Here is an 18,718-nt window from a genome sequence, read left to right on the forward strand (position 1 = left end):
GGAGTGATCTAATCTCATACTTTTACATGTCCCTGTCCAGTTTTCCCAGCACCACTTATTGAAGAGACTGTCCTTTCTCCACTGTACATTCCTGCCTCCTTTATCAAAGATAAGGTGACCATATGTCCGTGGGTTTATCTCTGGGCTTTCTATCCTGTTCCATTGATCTATCTTTCTGTTTTTGTGCCAGTACCATACTGTCTTGATTACTGTAGCTTTGTAGTATAGTCTGAAGTCAGGGAGCCTGATTCCTCCAGCTCCATTTTTCGTTCTCAAGATTGCTTTGGCTATTCGGGGTCTTTTGTGTTTCCATACAAATTGTGAAATTTTTTGTTCTAGTTCTGTGAAAAATGCCATTGGTAGTTTGATAGGTATTGCATTGAATCTGTAGATTGCTTTGGGTAGTAGAGTCATTTTCACAATGTTGATTCTTCCAATCCAAGAACATGGTACATCTCTCCATCTATTTGTATCATCTTTAATTTCTTTCATCAGTGTCTTATAATTTTCTGCATACAGGTCTTTTGTCTCCTTAGGTAGGTTTATTCCTAGATATTTTATTCTTTTTGTTGCAATGGTAAATGGGAGTGTTTCCTTGATTTCACTTTCAGATTTTTCATCATTAGTATATAGGAATGCCAGAGATTTCTGTGCATTAATTTTGTATCCTGCAACTTTACCAAATTCATTGATTAGCTCTAGTAGTTTTCTGGTAGCATCTTTAGGATTCTCTATGTATAGTATCATGTCATCTGCAAACAGTGACAGCTTTACTTCTTCTTTTCCCATTTGGATTCCTTTTATTTCCTTTTCTTCTCTGATTGCTGTGGCTAAAACTTCCAAAACTATGTTGAATAAGAGTGGTGAGAGTGGGCAACCTTGTCTTGTTCCTGATCTTAGTGGAAATGGTTTCAGTTTTTCACCATTGAGGACGATGCTGGCTGTGGGTTTGTCATATATGGCCTTTATTATGTTGAGGAAAGTTCCCTCTATGCCTACTTTCTGCAGGGTTTTTATCATAAATGGGTGTTGAATTTTGTCAAAAGCTTTCTCTGCATCTATTGAGATGATCATATGGTTTTTCTCCTTCAACTTGTTAATATGGTGTATCACATTGATTGATTTGCGTATATTGAAGAATCCTTGCATTCCTGGAATAAACCCCACTTGATCATGGTGTATGATCCTTTTAATGTGCTGTTGGATTCTGTTTGCTAGTATTTTGTTGAGGATTTTTGCATCTATGTTCATCAGTGATATTGGCCTGTAGTTTTCTTTCTTTGTGACATCCTTGTCTGGTTTTGGTATCAAGGTGATGGTGGCCTCATAGAATGAGTTTGGGAGTGTTCCTCCCTCTGCTATATTTTGGAAGAGTTTGAGAAGGATAGGTGTTAGCTCTTCTCTAAATGCTTGATAGAATTCGCCTGTGAAGCCATCTGGTCCTGGGCTTTTGTTTGTTGGAAGATTTTTAATCACAGTTTCAATTTCAGTGCTTGTGATTGGTCTGTTCATATTTTCTATTTCTTCCTGATTCAGTCTTGGCAGGTTGTGCATTTCTAAGAATTTGTCCATTTCTTCCAGGTTGTCCATTTTATTGGCATAGAGTTGCTTATAGTAATCTCTCATGATCTTTTGTATTTCTGCAGTGTCAGTTGTTACTTCTCCTTTTTCATTTCTAATTCTATTGATTTGAGTCTTCTCCCTTTTTTTCTTGATGAGTCTGGCTAATGGTTTATCAATTTTGTTTATCTTCTCAAAGAACCAGCTTTTAGTTTTATTGATCTTTGCTATCGTTTCCTTCATTTCTTTTTCATTTATTTCTGATCTGATTTTTATGATTTCTTTCCTTCTGCTAACTTTGGGATGTTTTTGTTCTTCTTTCTCTAATTGCTTTAGGTGCAAGGTTAGGTTGTTTATTCGAGATATTTCCTGTTTCTTAAGGTGGGATTGTATTGCCATAAACTTCCCTCTTAGAACTGCTTTTGCTGCATCCCATAGGTTTTGGGTCGTCGTGTCTCCATTGTCATTTGTTCCTAGGTATTTTTTAATTTCCTCTTTGATTTCTTCAGTGATCACTTCGTTATTAAGTAGTGTATTGTTTAGCCTCCATGTGTTTGTATGTTTTACAGCTCTTTTCCTGTAATTGATATCTAGTCTCATAGCATTGTGGTCGGAAAAGATACTTGATACAATTTCAATTTTCTTAAATTTACCAAGGCTTGATTTGTGACCCAAGATATGATCTATCCTGGAGAATGTTCCATGAGCACTTGAGAAAAATGTGTATTCTGTTGTTTTTGGATGGAATGTCCTATAAATATCAATTAAGTCCATCTTGTTTAATGTATCATTTAAAGCTTGTGTTTCCTTATTTATTTTCATTTTGGATGACCTGTCCATTGGTGAAAGTGGGGTGTTAAAGTCCCCTACTATGATTGTGTTACTGTCGATTTCTCCTTTTATGGCTGTTAATATTTCCCTTATGTATTGAGGTGCTCCTATGTTTGGTGCATAAATATTTACAATTGTTATATCTTCTTCTTGGATTGATCCCTTGATCATTATGTAGTGTCCTTCTTTGTCTCTTCTAGTAGTCTTTATTTTAAAGTCTATTTTGTCTGATATGAGAATTGCTACTCCAGCTTTCTTTTGGTTTCCATTTGCATGGAATATCTTTTTCCATCCCCTTACTTTCAGTCTGTATGTATCTCTAGGTCTGAAGTGGGTCTCTTGTAGACAGCATATATATGGGTCTTGTTTTTGTATCCATTCAGCCAGTCTGTGTCTTTTGGTGGGAGCATTTAGTCCATTTACATTTAAGGTAATTAGTGATATGTATGTTCCTATTCCCATTTTCTTAATTGTTTTGGGTTCGTTATTGTAGTTCTTTTCCTTCTGTTGTGTTTCTTGCCTAGAGAAGTTCCTTTAGCATTTGTTGTAAAGCTGGTTTGGTGGTGCTGAACTCTCTCAGCTTTTGCTTGTCTGTAAAGGTTTTAATTTCTCCATCAAATCTGAATGAGATCCTTGCTGGGTAGAGTAATCTTGGTTGCAGGTTTTTCTCCTTCATCACTTTAAGTATGTCCTGCCACTCCCTTCTGGCTTGTAGAGTTTCTGCTGAGAGATCAGCTGTTATCCTGATGGGGATTCCCTTGTGTGTTATTTGTTGTTTTTGCCTTGCTGCTTTTAATATGATTTCTTTGTGTTTAATTTTTGACAGTTTGATTAATATGTGTCTTGGTGTATTTCTCCTTGGATTTATTCTGTATGGGACTCTCTGTGCCTCCTGGACTTGATTAACTATTTCCTTTCCCATATTAGGGAAGTTTTCAACTATAATCTCTTCAAATATTTTCTCAGTCCCTTTCTTTTTCTCTTCTTCTTCTGGAACCCCTATAATTCGAATGTTGGTGCGTTTAATGTTGTCCCAGAGGTCTCTGAGACTGTCCTCTGTTCTTTTCATTCTTTTTTCTTTATTTTGCTGTGCAGCAGTTATTTCCACTATTTTATCTTCCACCTCACTTATCCGTTCTTCTGCCTCAGTTATTCTGCTATTGATCCCATCTAGAGTATTTTTTATTTCATTTATTGTGTTTTTAATCGATGCTTGATTCGTCTTTAGTTCTTCTAGGTCCTTGTTAACTGTTTCTTGCATTTTGTCTATTCTATTTCCAAGATTTTGGATCATCTTTACCATCATTATTCTGAATTCTTTTTCAGATAGACTGCCTATTACCTCTTCATTTGTTAGGTCTGGTGGGTTTTTATCTTGCTCCTTCTCCTGCTGTGTGTTTTTCTGTCTTCTCATTTTGCTTATGTTACTGTGTTTGGGGTCTCCTCTTTGCAGGCTGCAGGTTCGTAGTTCCCGTTGTTTTTGGTGTCTGTCCCCAGTGGCTAAGGTTGGTTTAGTGGGTTGTGTAGGCTTCTTGGTGGAGGGGACTACTGCCTGTGTTCTGGTGGATGAGGCTGGATCTTGTCTTTCTGGTGGGCAGGTCCACGTCTGGTGGTGTGTTTTGGGGTGTTTGCGGACTTTTTATGATTTGAGGCAGCCTCTCTGCTAATGGGTGGTGTTGTGTTCCTGTCTTGCTAGTTGTTTGGCATAGGGTGTCCAGCACTGTAGCTTGCTGGTCGTTGAGTGAAGCTGGGTGCTGGTGTTGAGATGGAGATCTCTGGAAGATTTTCGCCGTTTGATATTATGTGGAGCTGGGAGGTCTCTTGTGGACCAGTGTCCTGAAGTTCGCTCTCCCACCTCAGAGGCACAGCACTGACTCCTGGCTCCTCAATTTGGGATGATTTGTTGTCTATTCATGTATTCCACAGATGCAGGGTACATGAAGTTGATTGTGGAGCTTTAATCCGCTGCTTCTGAGGCTGCTGGGAGAGGTTTCCCTTTCTCTTCTTTGTTCTCACAGCTCCTGGGTCTCAGCTTTGGATTTGGCCCCTCCTCTGCGTGTAGGTCGCCGGAGGGCGTCTGTTCTTCGCTCAGACAGGACAGGGTTAAAGGAGCAGCCTCTTCGGGGACTCTGGCTCACTCAGGCCGGGCGGGAGGGAGGGGCACGGAGTGCGGGGCGAGCCTGCAGCGGCAGAGGTCGGCGTGACGTTGCACCAGCCCGAGGCGCGCCGTGCGTTCTCCCAGGGAAGCCGCCCCTGGATCCCGGGACCCCGGCAGTGGCAGGCTGCACAGGCTCCCGGAAGGGCGGTGTGGACAGTGACCTGCGCTCGCACACAGGCTTCTTGGCGGCGGTAGCAGCAGCCCCAGCGTCCCACGCCCGTCTCTGGGCTCCGCGCTTTCAGCCGCGACTCGCGCCCGTCTCTGGAGCTCCTTTACGCGGCGCTCTTAATCCCCTCTCCTCGCGCACCAGGAAACCAAGAGGGAAGAAAAAGTCTCCTGCCTCTTCGGCAGCTCCAGAGTTTTCCCGGGTTCCCTCCCGGCTAGCTGTGGCACATTAGCCCCCTTCAGGCTGAGTTCTCGCCGCCAGTCCCAGTCCTCTCCCTGCGCTCTGACCGAAGCCCGAGCCTCAGCTCCAGCGCCGCCCGCCCTGGCGGGGGAGCAGACAAGCCTCTCGGGCTGGTGAGTGCCGCTCGGCACCGCTCCTCTCTGCGGGAATCTCTCTGCTTTGCCCTACCCAGGTATGTGGGGAGTTTCTTGCCTTTTGGGAGGTCTGGGGTCTTCTGCCAGCGTTCAGTAGGTGTTCTGTAGGAGTTGTTGCACGTGTAGCTGTATTTCTGGTGTATCTGTGGGGAGGAAGGTGATCTCTGCGTCTTACTCTTCCGCCCTCTTACCCGGAAGTCCCGAGTTGTTGGTTTTTAAAAAATATTCCCGGCTCATATCTGGGCTCTTATATAAATCAGATATATCTATCTATACAATCTTATGGATAATTGTTTTTGTAAGATGGAGAAAGAGAGGAAGGAAGGGAAGGAAAGAAGGAGGAAGGGAGTACGTTTTCTTAAGGCACGATGTTTGCACAAACTAATTGGAAACAAACCTTTTTTGGAAGAGTTACTGCCTCCTTAAAAGTGCTATAATTTCCACGTGAAATGTATGCCTTCTTGCAGAGGCAGAGAGGAGTACCCCAGGCAGTTCTAAGGAGACAATTTCTTACTGTTTGGAGTACACACACCATGAAGGCTGTTAATTCACAAAATGAAAAACTAGTTAAGTGTTCAGCTGGCTCCTCCTCACCAGTGGCAACTGTGCCCTCTCCCACATTAGTGTCTGCTGAGCTGGGGGGAGCCTCTCCCACATTAGTGTCTGCTGAGCTGGAGGGAGCCTCTCCTGCATTAGTGTCTGCTGAGCTGGGGGGAGTGTGGTCAGGCCTGCTGATCACAGCTCATCTCAGTGAGTTTACGCCACTCTCTGAGCTTTCTTGGGCATCTCCCCTGTCTTTGTTGAAGTGAGCAGGCCAGGGGTACCAAAGAAGCTCTGAGTTACTCTGTGTATTTAAAACTTTTCTTCCTTTCTCTTTGACTTCTTTCTGTGTCCCCAGCAGAACCTCTCTAGCACTACACATTTGTAACTTACACTGCAGTCATCCATTGGTTAATCCCCACAGCCATGTTCTGAGCTAATTAGAAAGCAACATCTTTATTCCCATTTTACAGATGGAAAACCTGAAGCAAAACAGTGTGCACTATGCTTAGCCAGTGACAGAGCTAGGGTATTGATCTCGGAGCCACATTACTTTTCATTAAACTAAAAGGACATTTTACTCTGCTTCTCTAACTGATTTCTTCTCAAATTCTGTACTTCTCATTCTTCAGCACCCCTCATTGTACATGACGAGTCTGTCCATCTGTGATTTCCTCTTCCTCATATGAAAGATTTTTTTTTACCAATCATTCATCTGTAGTGCTTTATTTCCTTCTAAAAAATCCATTTTGGTGAGTCTTGGACATGTGTTCTAATTTCTGAATTAGAAAGTCCTTTATTTCTCTTTCTTATCATTTAAGTTGCTTCCTTACCTAATAAAAGAAGTATAATGACATTTTAACAAACCTGAAATATCAGAATTGCTTAAGTTCAAAGCATGTTTTTTCTTTTATTTATTTATTTACATCTTTATTGGAGTATAATTGCTTTACAATATTTTCTTAGTTTCTACTGTATAACAAAGTGAATCAGCTGTATGTATACATAGATCCCCATATCCCCTCCCTCTTGTGTCTCCCTCCAACCCTCCCTATCCCACCCCACTAGGTGGTCACAAAGCACTGAGCTGATCTCCCTGTGCTGTGCGGCTGCTTCCCACTAGCTATCTGTTTTATATTTGGTAGTGTATATATGTCAGTGTTACTCTCTCACTTCGTCCCAGCTTACCCTTCCCCCCTCCCCGTGTCCTCAGGTCCATTCTGTACGTCTGCATCTTTATTCCTGTCCTTCCCTTAGGTTCATCAGAACCTTTATTTATTTATTTATTTAGATTCCATATATATGTGTTAGCATACGGTATTTGTTTTTCTGACTTACTTCACTCTGTGTGACAGACTCTAGGTCCATCCACCTCACTACAAATAACTCAATTTTGTTTCTTTTTATAGCTGAGTAATATTCCATTGTATATATGTGCCACATCTTCTTTATCCATTCATCCGATGATGGACACTTAGGTTGCTTCCATGTCCTGGCCGTTGTAAATAGTGCTTCAGTGAACATTGTGGTACATGACTCTCTTGGAATTATGGTTTTCTCAGGGTATATGCCCAGTAGTGGGATTGCTGGGTCGTATGGTAGTTCTATTTTTAGTTTTTGAGGGAACCTGCATACTGTTTTCCATAGTGGCTGTGTCAATTTATATTCCCACCAACAGTGCAAGAGGGTTCCTTTTCTCCACACCCTCTCCAGCATTTATTGTTTGTAGATTTTTTGATGATGACCATTCTGTCTGGTGTGAGGTGATACCTCATTGTACTTTTGATTTGCATTTCTCTAATTAGTGATGTTGAGCATCCTTTCATGTGTTTGTTGGCAACCTGTATATCTAAAGTAACTCAACTTAGTATTGTTGGTATCACAACAAAAGTTCTTGTGAATGGCTTAATGAAGGAGGAGATTAATGCTACCAACTAAAATTAAAATGTGGGATCCTGTATAAGTTTCATTGGGAATTGACTCTACTACTGATTTTGCAATTACTTATAAACATCTTTGCTGTATGTACAGTGCTTTCATGTAAAATAATGGCACAGTACAAAATGGACCATTTGTGGTGCCCAAGGAAATTAAAACCCTGTAGAAATTCTTCTACATCTATTTTGAGTTCTGTATCTCACATGGAAGTTATCACAATTGTTTAGCAACCATCCTTGCTAATAGGTAACATGAGAGAAATATTTTATGAAAATTCACCTCTCTGAGGAGAGGTTAGAAATAACATTCAGTTGAAGAGTGAAAGAAACATAAAAAGAAGCAGCAAGTAATATTGTTATAAAAATATACTACAGACCACTTGGTGAGATACAGACTATGGATGATGCTTTCTTGATATAATTATGACATCGATATGCTGATAGTCGTGATGGGAGGTTTCAATTAGCTTGATGTTTTCAGAAGTCTAATTCAACTAAAATAGGCTGAGATGTAAGTTCTCCACTTGTCTTTTAGATGATTTTCCTTCTCAAGAGGGAAAAATATGGAGACTAAATATTCTGTACTTAATTCTGACCAAAAAGAAGAAAATTTAAAAAGTAAAAATTATAATAGTCTTTGGAGAATTTTACCAAATCAGAGTTCACACAGCAAAGAAAGTGAAATACATTTTCAGAGATTTGGAAAAAAATATATAGATGTGATCCAATGGTTAGAACCTATCAAAGGGAATATAAATATAGTTCATGATTGAGGGGTGAGAGGTTATACAGTGTAAAATTTGAACCATATAATGCTAAGTAATTTCAACAAAAAATAGTATCAAACACACTCTGTGCCAAGGTGTATTTTTAAAATACACACACACACACACACACACACACACTCATACACACACACTTAATCCTCACAATAACCCATGAAGTAGATACCATAGTTATTCCCATTTTTTACATACCAGGAAACTGAGGCGCAGAGGTAAAATTACTTACCCAAGGAGACATAGCTATTAAGTTATCAAGTGGTGGACCAGAATTTGAGCTTCCACAATATGCCTCCAGTCTGTACTTTTTTTTTTTTTTTTTTTTGCGGTACGCGGGCCTCTCACTGCTGTGGCCTCCCCCGCCGCGGAGCACAGGCTCCGGACGTGCAGGCTCAGCGGCCATGGCCCACGGGCACAGCCACTCCGCGGCATGTGGGATCCTTCCGGACCGGGGCACGAACCCGCGTCCCATGCACCGGCAGGCAGACTCTCAACCACTGCGCCACCAGGGAAGCCCCCACAGTCTGTACTTTTAACCACCACACTGTTGTACAGCATCCAGAGAGCTCTCTGATTAGCTCGCATAGAAGAATCATAGATGAGTGCATAGCAGGCACACGAAATGTAAGGTGAGCCTTTAGGTAAAGAGTCAGGGAGACAAAACCCAGAATGACTTGCTGGTCATTAGAGATGCTGAGGATATTTAGGCACAGAAAACAGGAAATGTATAGGCCCACAATTAGTAAACTAGTGAAGGTCATTAATAGAAAGCACAACTATTCTATTTCTCTTTTGTTTCTGTCTTACTTAGAAAGGGGACTATTCTTCCAACGAAAGGGTAGGACAACTCGTGGTAAGAAACAGTTGTGAGGAAAGCATCAGGTGGCATCTGTCTTCCAAAGTGGAGTTCAAATATATTATCTTAGGGTGTTTAAGGAAACTTGCTGAATTTGAGGAAATGTGGAGCATGTAAAATATGACAGAACACCAGATTACAGCCGATATGCCTATTCGTAAAACAGTGAAAGCTGAAGAAATTCTAGAAACTATAGACAGAAGTTTGACAATGATCCCTGGAACTGATATGATTGTTGGCACCTAGAACAGAATGTGATGACGGACAGGAGGCAAAGGAAAGCATCATAGCTGCCCAAGAGCCACCAAAAGAGACTGGACAGCATTTATAATGGAGAGAATGGGGCACTGTGCATATATTTGTCTAGTTAGTGGGCAGAGACAAGTCTAGCCACAATCTCAAATGTGTATGTTTAATTTCCAAATAGATGTGAATATGTTTTTCAACTTAGCTCTTACGTTTTATCAAACCAAGATTTACCAAAATCACTTGTTTTTTCTCTGAAAATTAAATTCTATTAGTCAATCCAACAGAGGAAGATGTAAAAATTAAGAATGTTCTTCACTTTTGAAAAGTGAGTGTTCTGATGAATAGCCTAAGAACCAAGACATCTAAGCCTTTATGGGTCAATACCTAGATGGTTCCTTCTAAACTTCAGGCCTTTACCCTGGTTGCCAAAGGGCTGGTGATCCAAGCCATGGAGCCCAGAAGTTGCTACATGCTTAGTGTTCCCACGGACATGGAATATTTTAGAAGATACCTCAGTATGAAGCCGAAGCTTTTATATAGTCATTGAAAGCAGCTCCAAACTGAGTGACTTCGCTAAGATAAAAAGTCTAGGGACTTCCCTGGTGGCGCAGTGATTAAGAATCTGCCTACCAATGCAGGGGACATGGGTTCGATCCCTGGTCTGGGAGGATCCCACATGCCGTGGAGCAGCTAAGCCTGTGTGCCACAACTACTGAAGCCCGGGCGCCTAGGACCCGTGCTCCGCAACAAGAGAAGCCACCGCAATGAGAAGCCCGTGCACCACATCGAGGAGTAGCCCCCCACTCTCTGCAACTAGAGGAAGCCCGTGTGCGGCAATGAAGACCCAACGAAGACAAAAATAAATAAATAAAAGAAAATAAAGAAGTCTACTTTGTTGAGCCTATACCTTTAATCTGTGATTTCTTTAGAAAACTGCAGAAAACCCCACGGCACAGTTTTCTGAAAAATTAGTCAGCAAAATGGTTCTGTGAAACATTTCCTGAAGGGAAGATTGAATCTACTTTGCAAGGGAATCTTGGCGTGCATTAGTCAGAATGCAAGCAATTTATAATTTGTTCAGTACTCAGTAAGTACCCAAAAAATTATCCTACAGTTCGTGTAACTAAAACGATAACGGAAAGCAAGTCATTTGTTTCCAGGTAAATATTATTTTTATTACTTGTATAGCTCTTCCTGCCACTCATCCCCATTCTGTAGGAGTTGTGCCATAATTTAAATGTTTGGCCTTTATCCCATAATTTAAATGTTTGGCTGGTACTTGGAGGTTGCGGTACAGTGGGACGTTGTTTGCTTGTGACCAGATCCTTCCTCTTCAAGGGCAGTGGTTTGCAAACAGCTCTTTTAGCAGCAAAATCTGCCAAATCTTAAGGGGTAACAAATGAAAGAGGAGCTTCTCCGATGGAGGCAGAGGAGGGCAAAACCGAGAGAATGGAAGGGTGGCCCGGGGATTCCTGGTGACCCTTCATCCCACTCCTTCCTGCTCCCAATGTGCTCTGAGATCTGAGTTGCCTTAGCTCAGAAATATCTCATGAGCAGAAGGTTATATTTATTCATCAAGGCTCAGCGTCAGGAAAACAGAAGCCATTTTAGGGATTTCAAGCAAGAGGGAATTGAATACAAGGAATTGGATGTTTTAAAAATTGCTAAAAGGGCTTAGAAAATAGTTGGAAGGAAGCAAAGAGCAAGGAAAACGAGCGGCTGGCTTGCCGGGAAATGAAGAAATACAGGAACCGCGCCAGTGGTTTCACCTGCCTGCAGTCAGGAAGCAGCTGTTGCAGAAGCTCTCTTGGAAGCTGCCGCAAGCCTCTTATTGGCCATCTGCTTGAGCATCTTTCTCCCACTGCAAGAGGAGAATGATGCCCTGCCTTTCTTTTCGCCTTCCACATCTTTCGGGAGTGCCTCTCACTGGCAGAATCTAAACTCCAAACCCTACGGGCAAGAAGTTGGAAAATGTCATTCCTTTGCTTCCAGGAAAGGGGCTGGGGATGATGCCAAGATGACAGCAGACAAGGGCACAGTGTATTTGCCCATCTCACTTTCTATAGTAAATTTAATCTAGGGTGATATCAAAGGGAACATAGTCCCAAGAAAGCAAATAAAATAACAAGTCTCCTATGGTGGTAAATATAGAAACCATCTTTCCAAAATAAGCCCGATTCAGCTGTTTTAGCCTTAATAGAAGACCTGACTTGTCAGTGTCTTTATGTGCGTGTTGAAATAATTTATAACGCAATTTCAGTCTCTTCAAGTGAAATCGCAATATCTATCATTTCAGGTCAAAATTTCAGCGTCTATATGGATTCATCATCATTACTCCCTTACCTCTACCACATGGACACATACTCATGTGTATTTCTTCTCTCCCCTCATCGTGCCTTTGGCAGGAGGGAAAATAAACTGTGACCATGAAATAAATGCTAATTCAAAATATAAATATAAATATTACCTTTCTGGCCCTATGTGAGTAAGGAAGACCTGATCTCTCAAAAACACAATTTCAGGGGCTTCCCTGGTGGCGCAGTGGTTGAGAGTCCGTCTGCCAATGCAGGAGACATGGGTTCGTGCCCTGGTCCAGGAAGATCCCACATGCCACAGAGCGGCTAGGAGGCCCGTGAGCCATGGCCACTGAGCCTGCGCGTCTGGAGCCTGTGCTCCGCAACGGGAGAGGCCACAACAGTGAGAGGCCCGCGTACCGCAAAAAAAAAAAACAACACACAATTTCAAAGCTTTTTTGAATATCCTTCTGAACTCCTAAGATAACACCCCAGTTCACTTTGCTAAAGAAGCAAGTACTGGGGACATCCTTTTCTTGAAAAGAGAGATCCTTGTCATTCCTCCCTCAAAATAAGGTGAGAAAGACTACTTGCTCTCCTCCCAAGCTGCTTTTGAGTGTCGTTCCTTGCTTTCCCAGCAAACTGCCACCTCCTCATGCCTGCCTGAAATGCCCTCTTTTACTGGATTTGCAGCCCTGAAGAAAATCATTCTCCCCTTGTTGTGGATGAAAAGAGCAAATTTAAGCCTGCCACCCTGAATCCTTTTTTTCCTCCTGCATGTCTCCACTGATTTGAACGTTGAGAGAATTCTGTAGTGTTCTCAGACCTTTGCAGTTCCTTATTTTAAGGTCAAAATGTCATGAGTTTATACAGTTTGAATGTCTTAATATCTCAACATGTCATTTCCTTTCTGTCCGTTAGCCACAGGAACAACTAAGCCCACAGCTGTCTGGTTTTTTGCAAGGTGTTTTGATGAGTAAGGAGATGAGTCTAGGAGTTTCACTCTTGCAGAGTTCCCACTAGGAGATCCAACAATAATAGCATAGATTTACTGAGCCCTTACTACGTACGAAACATTGTTCTGAAAGCTTTATGTGTTTTATATCATTGAATCCTTACACAGACCTTTGGAGGCTGAAACGATAACTGCTCCAATTCAAAGTTCTCACAGTTTGCCCAAGGTTATTCAGTTGAGTTGAGTCAAGTGGTTGAGTCAGAATTTAACCACTACTTTCTGAACCTAAACATAGGTAGTTAACCCCAAAGAAATGTTGTGGTAGGTAGAAAAATCAGGTTCATAATTAATATGAGAACCATACTCTTTTACTTCAGGAAATAAAATTATCTAGATTTCAGGCAATATCCTGAAATTATATAATCACCTGATAGATAAATGATTGCTTCTCTATGTAGCTTACCCTTAACTGGCATAAAAACAGATTATTAATCTTTTGGTTTTTAGGAAGTTGATTCTGGAAGCATCTCTGTGAACTGTTAATTATCCTAGGGATTATATGGCAAGCCCAGAATGGATGTGTGAACAGTATTCATGTGTTACTAATGTATAAAGACAGAAATATGGCTGTATATTATGAACCTTCACAAGGCATTAGTCAATAGGTGTGTGGCACCCATTCATCAGTTTAGCCCGCACAGGGTATATCTGACCCAAGAGAAATTAAAGGGGAGCTACTTAACTGTTATTTTTACTGCATCCTGGAGAAGTGGCCACGCTTGTTCTCACTGAGTAGAAATTCTCTTAGCAAGATTTATATCTGCAAACCCTGCACTGTGTGTTAGCAAGTTAATTCTCTCCATATTTCTTACTTCCAGCCTGCTTCAAAGGGAGCTGTCACCAACTACACAGCTAGTCTCGGTGATCGTCTGTGTGCTTGGTGGCCGGGTCAACTCTGTCTTGCAGTTAAGTCAGTTGTCTGTGTGTTGTCCACATAGCAATAGGATCAGAGTGACCAGTGCTTCTAGAATTCTACCTATTTTTCTCTGCAGTAATAGTAGCTCATCAGGTTTTGCCATTAAATGCATAAAGCTAGTATAATCGTTCCTTTACCTGAAGCTATAGATAAAGGAGAAGAATACTGGGTTTTTGTCATTTTTTTCATTCAACACATCGTTATTGAATATGTAATAGTAGTAGTAACAGTAATTGCCATATATTAAGCCCTTGTGTGCCGGACGCTATTCTAACTGTTTATATATTTTCTCACTTAATATCCAGAATCCCATGAGGTAGGTATGAGGATTCTCCTTTTACAAGTGGAGAATCTGTGATGGAGAAGTTCACCCAAATGGTATATGAGAAAGTCAGAATTTGAACTCAGGTCTGTCTCCAGAGGGTACCATCTTGTTCATTGAACTTGATACTTGACTACTGGTTGCAGAAACTGCTTTATATGCTGGGGCTACAAAGATAAAAGTGAGGTTGTACTTGCTGTCAGTCAAGAAGGTAATGTTTATTTCTCAACTTGGCCCAGATTTATGAATGATGCAGCTGCCTGAGCAGGAAACTCATGAAAAAAGGCAAAGAAAAAATTAAAATGAAGAGAGATGACATATAGGATTTTCATTTTAACTCCTTTAGTTCTATCTTTATTTATGGCACTTTTTTGCTGTCATATTGGGTTACATGCTTTCTTTCCATTTGGTTCAGTTTTACCATTTGTAAATGGACCTAATGTTTCTAATTTACCTAGTGAATAAGCCATCCCCTTATTCTCTTTGGAAGTTTTACAAGTGCAAAGCTGGAAGGATCCTGTTTGAACACATGCATAAATGTTATCACTTTGCTGTATAATATTTTTGCCTCTAAAATTCTCTTAAAACTTAAATCTGTGTCATTTTTTCACCAAAATATCTGGTTAAGTATTTATTAACATTTTAAGATGCTCTTTGATGCAGGGTTTTACAGGAATACAAAAGGCTTACAAAGTCCATGGAAATCTAAGATAGCTCTACAATAGTGTCTTTCAACAGAAGGACAGGAGCTATTCATTAACGTTCCCCCCCATTTCTCTTTCATATCTGGCAGGACCTGAATTGGCCATACCACACACCTTTTTAGTAGACGATTAGGTTTTTACCAAGCCTCAGGGACGATTATTTGGAATAAAAGAAAAATCCATCTTAATGTTTCCCCCCAGGACTGAAAGAGACTGAGGTCTGTCATTCCCAAGGTGTAAAAACCATGTGTGTGCTGTTTGCACTGCATGGAGATAGGAGTCTAATGCTAAATGTAATGGAGGTCCAGGGCCTGCTCAAGCTTGTGACCGTCAAGCACTGTTTCGTGAGTAACTGGATGTGAGTTTCCCACTATGGAACTCTGCGGTGTGTAGGATAAACTGTTGGCTCAGAATTGGCCTCTCTCCTGTGGTAGCCTAAGGAAACAGCTATCCTTTTTTACCTTGGTTCTTATTTTTGATTTGTTCTTCACAATGGGCCTTACACAAATCTCCTTTGCTTTCCCTATATAGGTCAGTATTTGGCATAATTCTGCAGTTTCAAACACTCATAGGCTTTCTGGAGCTTCAGTTTCTTACCCTGAAATAGAATAATGTCACAGGCTACTAAACTATTTGGAAAACATAGGTTAACAGCATTGTGAAGATATAATGGGAAAAAAATTTTATGAAATTCTTTGGTTTGTTCTTAACTTGAAGATTAAATTCAGTAGGCATTATTGCTGATTATATATATATAAAGAAGAGCTATAGACTATGAGAGACGCTAGGAAGAATAAGTTATTGCCTTTGTTGTCTTGGATCTCACAATCTACCAGGGATTCTGTAGGCAAATAACAGTGCAAGGTGAAAGTGGTGAGGCCAGAAGAGGGGGGCAGAGAGTTACTAGAGTTCAGGGGACGGTCCCTAGCTTTGTGGCAGGTGCTGTGTTAGGGACCACTTTCCCCATTTGGTCCTCACAACAACTCTCCGAGTTGTAGAGATGGGGAAAACGAAGCTTGGGGTTGTTAAGAAATGTGTTCTAGAGGTGATTAAAAAGTGGAAGAATAAATTTTACTCCTTTGGGAAACAATAGAAAAGAGTATGGTTTCACAGAGATGAAAATTACTCTTAAGCATCATCCATAAAATTAAGTGCAAGTTATTTTTTTTAATTGAAGTATAGTTGATTTACAATGTTGTGTTAGTTTCTGGTGTACAGCAAAGTGATTCATATATATATATATTCTTTTTCACATTCTTTTCCATTATAGGTTATTACAAGATATTGACTATAGTTCCCTGTGCTATACAGTAGAACCTTGTTGTTTACCTATTTTATATATAATAGTGTGTATCTGTTAATCCCAAACTCCTAATTTATCCCTCCCCCCTTTCCCCTTTGGTAACCATAAGTTTAAGTGTCTGTGAGTCTATTTCTGTTTTGTAAATAACTTCATTTGTATCATTTTTTTAGATCCCACATATAAGTCATATCACATGGTATTTGTCTTTGTCTATCTGACTTACTTCACTTAGTATGATAATCTCTAGGTCCATCCATGTTGCTGCAAATGGCAAAAGTGCAATTTCTTTGTAAAAGCTGGTCTTCGGATTCTTTTGGTGTAGGTTTTGTTTTGTTTTTGTTTTTGCCTTATAGTAATACATTCCCAAATAAATGTTATTGAACATCTGGGACATTGGGCTGGGCACTGAGTGGGACAGGCATATTTTTTCAGCCCCAAAGAGTTACTATCTATAGTTAGGAGACTAGAGGACATTTCAGAGGAGAAAGAGGGGAGTGATAGGGAGAGGTTCCAGAGAACACTAAGAATTTATATTGCTCATCGTCTTATGATTAATAGTGGGAAAAGATGTAACATGTTTACATGTTACAGTTTTTAAAAATCTCTTTTATTTGCCCTTCTTCCTCTATAAGGGTGGACAAAAAAGAGCTCCCTTCCAGAAGCAGCAGTGAAAAGGCTTAGCATTCTTGATGCATGGCTATGAGATACAAAAGGATTCGTTGGTTGGGTGTGATGTTTCATAGAGCAGGCTGTATTTCCAGAGCTAGTTATACACATGTGTATGCATGTACATACAGGTCCTAATCTGAATAATGCACAATATGTCCCCATACTTTACAAGCATAATTTTATAGGTCAAGGAGCAATTTGAGTCAGCATTTTGGTTTTCAAAATCAATTGACTTTGCTAGTTTAAACCCAAAATTTCTAAAGTAATCGGGACTGAAAAGAGGTAGTTACTGTTTGGGGACAGAAGAACCATTACTTCTGAAATAGGAAGCAAAATGGAGAGAACCTACCAAACATGTTTCTTAGATCTAAGGCCCATACTTATGTACAGATAACTTAAAGCTAGGTTCTAAATTGTTAGGAGAGTGGGAAAGAGTGACTATATGACTTGATAATAGGGGCTAAAGCTAGGACTGTTGGCAAAGAGTAGCTAGGTGTTAAAAATGTGTTTCAGGAAAGAGAAATTGTTATCAGAAGAGTCACCATGAAATTTTAGCTCGGAGTAATTGGCTTAGTTAAGGAGGAAGAACATCTCTATCATAAGAAAATTCAAATTAGAAGCTAATAAGACAGTAGATACTTTAGCATGTGAAGATCACCTATCCATACCAGAAGCCAGTAGGTTTCATAGATAAATAATTTATTTAAGAATACTTATAGTGCTCGCTTCAACAGCACATACACTAAAATTGGAATGATACAGAGAAGATTAGCATGGCCCCTGTGCAAAGATGATGCACAAATTCATGAAGCGTTCCATATTTTTAAGCAAAAAAAAAAAAAGAATACTTATAAGTGCCTACTGTGTACAAAGCACTGGAGTGGAGGAAGGTTAACATACATATGCTGCAAATAATTTAAGGGAATGAATAAAAAGTAGGGATAGTGGTGCAGAGAAGTTAAGAAGGCTGAGGATAGAGCTAGCTGGCATTAGAGTTCCAACTTGGAACTGTGGTATTATAGTGTAGGACACTTTTAAATCCTACCCTAGTGTTGGACTCGATAGTAGCATATCCCATAGGTATTTAAGGAGAAAAAAGAGGTTAGATGGGGGTCTCCTGTCACAGCCCCCATTGACTCTGTAAACCCCAGGAGTTCTTAGTGTCACAGGCTAATCAGCATCCTTAATTTTATTTTTTTATAATGTGTGCCAGATTACAGCATCAAAGGATCTCAAAATTATTTCCAAAATCTAATAATACATTGCTCTAGGAGTTAGGAAGGTCCTATTACCACAATTTTCTAAATAGGAAAACTGAAGATTGAAAACTAAACAATTTTACCCCAGGTTCAAACAGAGATCATTATGTGGTATCTGTACAAATAGGAAGAGGAGTCAGAAATAACGATTATACCAAAATTTGATCTTCTAAACTGTTTTCCAGTGAGAAAATCTCATGAGATCATTCTTCATTGTCTTTTCCCATCTTCTAAAAAGTTTGAATTCACAGAGTTAACCTTACTTTTCCTGCTATGACCATCTTCCCCTTTTCAATTTATCACTTTCATGACAGCTGATACTAGTGTAAGCTAATATTGCAACAATTTTAGATAATATTGCAGATGCACAAGGACATCCTCCTATGATAAAAAAGTCACAGTAAGTTGCCATTGAAAGTGTAGCAGCTGCATCCTTGAAAACAGATGCTCTTCTGGGTCTGAATGAGTTCAATTTTGACTAATTTTAAGACCTAAACAGATTTCAGTCTGGTTAATATTAGGATGTGGGACCACTTGAGACATCCTAATGTCCTAGGCTGATTGCTTCTCCGTGACAGTTAGTATATGGCTTTCCTTGAGAGATGCTGAGTATTCGATATGCCAGGGATTTTATTTCGATAGAAGAGAGAGACCCCCAAGTCTTGGCTTCAGGAAGGTGGACTCATGAAATCAAGGTGACTTCTAAAGGCAATACAATTTATAGAAAAAGTACTTAGGCTGTAGGGATTGGCCAGAATTGTCTTAAATTGTACTTTTGCAAGA

At 40.3% G+C, this 18,718-nt stretch overlaps 1 protein-coding gene and 1 non-coding gene across 2 annotated transcripts in view; both read left to right on the plus strand.

Annotated features, from left to right (window-relative positions):
- Window positions 1-18,718, plus strand: part of EXOC4 (exocyst complex component 4) — an 828,650-nt gene that overhangs the window by 732,534 nt on the left and 77,398 nt on the right. The window lies entirely within an intron of this gene.
- On the plus strand, window positions 17,395-17,501 carry LOC132496533 (U6 spliceosomal RNA). The gene has a single exon (XR_009533434.1). It is a non-coding gene; the product is annotated as a U6 spliceosomal RNA (small nuclear RNA).

The sequence above is a fragment of the Mesoplodon densirostris genome, chromosome 9 (assembly GCF_025265405.1).
Source record: "Mesoplodon densirostris isolate mMesDen1 chromosome 9, mMesDen1 primary haplotype, whole genome shotgun sequence".
Classification (NCBI taxonomy): Eukaryota; Metazoa; Chordata; class Mammalia; order Artiodactyla; family Ziphiidae; genus Mesoplodon; species Mesoplodon densirostris.